The sequence below is a fragment of the Lissotriton vulgaris genome, chromosome 11 (assembly GCF_964263255.1).
Source record: "Lissotriton vulgaris chromosome 11, aLisVul1.2, whole genome shotgun sequence".
NCBI classification, from domain to species: Eukaryota; Metazoa; Chordata; class Amphibia; order Caudata; family Salamandridae; genus Lissotriton; species Lissotriton vulgaris.
Window position 1 is genome coordinate 414,904,067 of NC_141699.1, and position 6,089 is coordinate 414,910,155.

The window sequence follows — 6,089 nt, forward strand, 5'->3', positions numbered from 1 at the left end:
AATATTGTAAACAGCTTCAGAAATCCAAAGGCACTAAAGCAAGATATCCCTCCGTCTCAGGACATATGCGATAAGATAGCTGATTACTTCTTCCAGAAAATTGAAACTATCACTAAAGAGTTCCCTATCTCTAAACAACAAAATTTTGACAAAGAGATCAATTTAAGTTCACAAAATTCTGGCTGGTCTACCTTTGATCCCATCAGTCTGAAAGGCACTTATAAAGCAATATTAAATATGAAATCTGGGTCACCTTTTGATCCATGCCCTCCCACCCTGCTGCAAGCAATAGTAAATGAAATTAATCCCAGAATAAACTCCATTGTTAATATCTCCCTCTCTTCAGGCGAGATTCCCTCCAACTGGAAAGTAGCAGCAGTGAGACCCCTACAAAAGAAAGCTATAAAAGACCCCAATACTCTTTCTAACCTACGTCCCATCTCACTCCTCCCAATCCTATGTAAACTTACTGAATCCTGTGCAAATAAACAACTGGTGACTTTTTTGGAGGAGAATGAAGTCCTCCACCCATGCCAAGCGGGTTTCAGGAAACATCATTCGACTGAAACAACATTACTTTCCACCACTGAAACCATTCGAGCTGCACTGGATCAGGGCAAGAAGGCTGTCCTGATCCTTTTAGATCTCTCTGCAGCCTTCGACACGGTATCCCATGCTATCCTTTTACACTGCCTAGCTAATGCAGGCATAGCAGGAACCGTGCTCAAATGGTTCAGAATTCTTTTGCCACACAGACGGCAGGTCATTATGCTGGGTCAATTCCGCTCCAAGGAAAAAATCCTGACTACAGGGGTTCTGCAGGGCTCAAGTTTGAGCCCTACTCTATTAAACCTTTACATGGTTCCCCTGATGCATCTCATTTCCTCGTTTGGTATTGACTCTATAGCTTACGCTGACGACACCCAGTTAATTTTGACACTGGATAAAAATGTGGCGAATGCAGAAATCTCTCTCAAAGAATGCCTCTCTGCAGTATTTGCATGGATGACTAGTAATCATCTTAAATGTAACTCTGCCAAAACAGAAATAATACCTTTTGGCATCAATAACTGTTTTTCCCCTCAATCCTAGTGGCCCAAAGAAGCAGAAGCGCCACCTAACACTGTAAATGCAGCAAGAAATTTAGGGGTTAAATTTGACAACACTTTGTCCTTTAGCCAACAAACTAGAGAAGTAGCTGGTAAATGCTTTAATATTATCAGAGGTTTGAGGAAGTTTTTCAAACTCCTCTCTCTGAGTGCCAGACAGACTGTTGCAGTAGTACTCATTACATCGCGGTTAGACTACTGCAATGGTCTGTATGCTGGGCTAAATAAAGCTGCCCTCCAAAAACTGCAGATGGTACAACACGCCGCAGCCAGGCTTGTTCTGGGCTGGACAAAAAGATCTTCAGCCTCTGCTGCGCTTAACGCACTGCATTGGCTTCCAGTGCAAAAACGTATTTTGTTTAAAGTTTTGACGATCTCCTTTAAAGCCATCCATCATCAAAGCCCAGCCTACTTACAAAAATACTTCAAACAATATCATCCTGTTCGTGAACTGAGATCCTCATCTAATCTGTTGACTGCTCCTAAATTCAGACTGATAACGAAAGGTGGAAAATCCCTACATGTAATCAGTACTAAAGCATGGAACAAACTTCCTCAATCCCTTCGTGCTATTAACACAGAAGTTAGTTTCAGAAAACAACTAAAAACATGGATTTATTCATTACCAGACAAAGTATGCCAAACCCTAATCTGATTCGTCTCCCTCTCTTGTACAGTCTAATTTTTCATCTGTTAGACTCTGAAAGTCCCAGCGCCAAGATACTCTTCGGAGTGATAGTGCGCTATACAAGAACCCATAACATAACATAACACACACATAACATAACAAATTAAGCAACAAACAAATAACAACATCGGTACAAAATAAACTGTTCAACAAACTTCTTGCCTGGAGGAGTGCCGGTTTACTCAATCAGGATAAATATAGATTTTCAAAAAATGATTATCTGATCATGCCTGTGATTTATTTTATCCCAAAAGTGCACAAAGACATTTAAAAACCGTCAAGTAGACCAATAATATTGGCGAAACAAAGTTTTTGGGAGAACGTATCAATATACATTGACTTCTTCCTACAAGAACATGTGAGAGCCCTACCATTTTTTGTACAGGATACAACTGACTTTTTGAAACAAGTACATGATTGTCAATGGCATGAGGACTACCTGTTAATGACTTTGCATGTATCCAATCTGTACACTAGTATACATCACATAGATGGTATCAGGGCGCTGAAACACTTTTTAGGCAAGAGGGTATTACATTTTACCAACATAACAAAATGATTATCAGCCTAACTATATTTTGCCTAAACAATAATTTCTTTCTATTCCAAACCCAAGTCTACCAACAGATTAGAGGGGTAGCGATGGGGGCAAGCATTTCTCCAAACTACGCTTGCCTCCACATGGGATGGTGGGAGGAGATGATTGTAAAGTCCATGTGCACGAATATTCTGGCAAATCATGTTATAAAGTGGGTAAGATATATTGATGATCTTTTCCTGATCTGTAGAGGGAGCAGATAGAGTGTGTTTGATTTTATCACAAGTATTAACAATAATGATATCAATTTGCAGTTTACCTATAACATCAGTGACAGCTCAGTTTACTTTTTAAATGTGAAGGTTTTCATTGCAAATAATCGCCTTGAAACCAAATTGTATCATAAACTAACTGCAGGTAACACCCTACTTCATGCCACCAGTAAACACACAATACATATCTCTTATGGGGAAATGCTCCGGGTGCGAGTTGGTTAGAATCTACAGTAGGGAGATTGACCTAATAGGGATTACGCAGGGACCTATGTAGGGATTACCTATTATGAAAATCTCGAAAAAGCTTGCTCAAGAGTAGGAACAATTCAATTCAATTCAATTTCAGCCTTCCTAGATGAATCCTTACTTACAACAAACAGAGAGATAACCTATGAAGGGTGATAAAGAAAAACTGGCACCTAGTGTGAAGTGATCCTGTAGTTGCGGAGTCGCTTCCTATAAGACCAACCATAACATTTAGAAAGGCTCTGTCAACAAGTGATTTCCTGGTGAGCAGCAGTCCCAAAATCAGTACAAGTTCAGGTTGGCTGGCAGCACGAAAGGGCTTCGTTAGATGCTCCGCTTGCAGGGCTTGTAAATTTGGTATCTGTAAGACATCTTATACCACGTCTTTCAAACCCAGTCCCACTAAGATCCAAAAGCTCCTTTCATGCAAAACGGAGTTTGCCATCTATATGCTGGAGTTCTCTTGTGGACTGCGCTACGTGGGTCCCACAAAACTGCAAGTCCACAAGAGAATACTCCAGCACCTAAGAGCCACAACAAATGTGGATCTTAGTTACCCGGTGGCAAGTCACTTTACGGAAGTACACAACAAGTTACATCATCTGAAATAATATGTTGAGGACTTGGTACCTTCACCAAGAAGGGGGGAACAGGAAGGCAACCCTTAGGAGAGTGGAAACTAGGTACATCTTGGAATTTGACAGCAAAAGCCCACAAGGTCTTAACAAAAATGAGACCCATTACACATGGCTATAATAGGTTACAGCCCCAAACCTAGATGTAGTTCACTCAGTAAATATTGATTTGAAACACTAATGCAATCTAGCATATATCTAAAAATAAGTCTGCACCTCTAAATCCCTGTAAATAACCTTCCTTCTTTTTGACTTATTAGTTTTGTTAATGATTCCTGGCACAAAATCTTTTTTGGCACTTAGGCACTTTATGAGTGGAACATTGCACTGCAGAATAACTGCAAGGGCAAGACAGCACTTTAACACTAATAGCAAATTTAAAGCATATGCACTTTAATATCTTAGCAGCAAAGATCGGCCCATTGGGGCAGGACAAAGATGGTACATTAGATGACTCTTGGCAATTAGTGAAAATATATTATAGACAAAAGACATAGAATAGAAACCAGATTATTAGAATATTATTAGGCTTGTATCAAATGGCCACTATGATTCAATGGGTCTTTTAGTGCTTTTTATGTCTTTTAATGTTTTTTTATGCTTTTTAAAAAGAGATGTTCTTAAAATATAAGTGTAGATTATTTATTGTATTTTTACAGTTATATTTATCCATGTCGTAAAAAGGCGTCTAAATGCTGTTCAAAATTTCAATCAAATGTACAAATAACTTTTGCTGCTATCTGTAAAGTGGGAGCCAGAACGATAGTCTGTCTTCCATGTTGTTTTAGCACTTGGTACTTTAAATAAGGGGAGGACTTGTAGACACGTCATGTGATCAAGGCCTGCATACGCCAAAACGTGCAACAAAATATCGTGGTTAGTTATAGGGTAAATGGCGCTCAGGTTTCAGATTCGCACTATGTATCAATACTTATGTATTTGTACGGTGCTCAAAGGTGTGGAAAACCACATAAATTCCACAAACGGAGAGACAAGTCCCTCACCACAAGAATTCTCTAGCTCCCAAGCACACGTAATTATATCAGCTTATTGCAACTTATTCAAACCAAATAAGAAAATGATTTAGGCACAAAAGCACAAGTGAGCCAATAAATGAAATTTGCAGGTCAACTTCTTGTCTTGATTATTTAATTTTGATTTTTCTTCAAGCAGCACCACAGCCAACGCGTTTCGTCGCTACTTCTTGCGACTTTCTCAAGGCTGCATAGAATAAACATACAAAAAGGGCTATGTAATATTTCATCAGCTTCTCCGGACAGTTAGTATCCCAGGCCACAATAGTGAATAAAGTTCACCAAGACCCATCACCAATTGTGACATATCAAATTAATTAAGCATCATTTCAAATATTTTTTCAGGTAAAAAAGGTAGTTTCAGTTTGGTTCAGGATATCTCAACCTTACTTCCCTTAAGAAATTCAAAAGGACCACTAGTGAAAATGAGAAGATTGGAGTGTGAATGCAGAATTGCTAATGATAAAGTAATCCCAATTAGTAAGCAAAATATTTTTCATGCAAGTTAGCAGAAAGGAGAGAGTGAGGTCTCATAAACCTAAAACTGATGATATTAGTTATGGATAATTAATAAAAAGGCGAGAGATACCTAGTTGTTTCCGTTTGCGTGCTCTGTGGAGAACAAAATTCCACAGTTATGTATAGTCCATTTATATGAAGCGTATCTATTATCTATAGATGTTAATCAATATCAGGGGCACCTACTTTAAGTGTGGTGATAATTCCAACCCACACGTGGGTTCCAAATAACCAAACAACGTGTCCGTATTAGTGTTCTTAAACTCCGTAATCGGTTTTCATCTAGTGATTCTGTAGTATAAAACGTCGGTTTTAATTATAGTCACTACAGAGTGTAACATGGTTAGTTAAGTGTAAAAAGCAGCTATAGAGGTTCTCTTTATACAACATAAATAGAAGAATACTAACAACAAGCTATCAGAATTAGTGCTCAATTCTGGTGTTCGTGAGTCAATTCGAGAGTAACCCATAAAGTTCCGTGGGTTGTACCATAATCATAGCATTGATCGATTGCGTGTCTACAAACATTAAACTACATATCTATCACATAATATCAGCGTTCCAAGTTGTTTCAATTGGCACATGCGTGACAGCCCCCTTACCAGACTGCCGAGAGCGACATGTATTTAAGTTCAAAACCAAACTAGTTGGTATATCTACATTTGTTTGTTAGGTGCCAAGAAAAGAAACCCGAAATTCATCTAGTGTTCTTTTACCTTTTAGTTCAGCTCGAGTAACGTTGTCTCCGTGTGTTCCCTCGCCATATCTGTTCCGCGTACGCGGTAGACCAAGTTCGTCCATCTCTAAATCCTATTGGCTCTCCTAAGAAACCCTCCCTGATCGGTTAAGTTTTGCGTAAAAATTAAGAAAGGACTATGTGTAAAGAAATCATGCAGCCATCTTGGTAATGTCGCCTAGATGGTGGAAAGTATTCCCTCGTATAACTCTCATTAATTTAATAGAGGTTAAGTACTATCGTAATTTATAACAACGTAGGTATGTTTCACATTTGACTAAGAAAGCGATTTAAAATCGATCTCAATAA

At 38.7% G+C, this 6,089-nt stretch overlaps 1 long non-coding RNA gene across 1 annotated transcript; it reads right to left on the reverse strand.

Moving 5' to 3' along the window:
* Positions 1-1,957: 1,957 nt before the first annotated feature.
* LOC147679908 (uncharacterized) lies at positions 1,958-5,866 on the reverse strand. The gene is made up of 4 exons (XR_015301017.1): positions 5,761-5,866; positions 5,231-5,335; positions 5,115-5,137; positions 1,958-4,712 (listed from the first exon to the last, which is right to left on the reverse strand). It is a non-coding gene; the product is annotated as an uncharacterized LOC147679908 (long non-coding RNA).
* Positions 5,867-6,089: the final 223 nt, after the last annotated feature.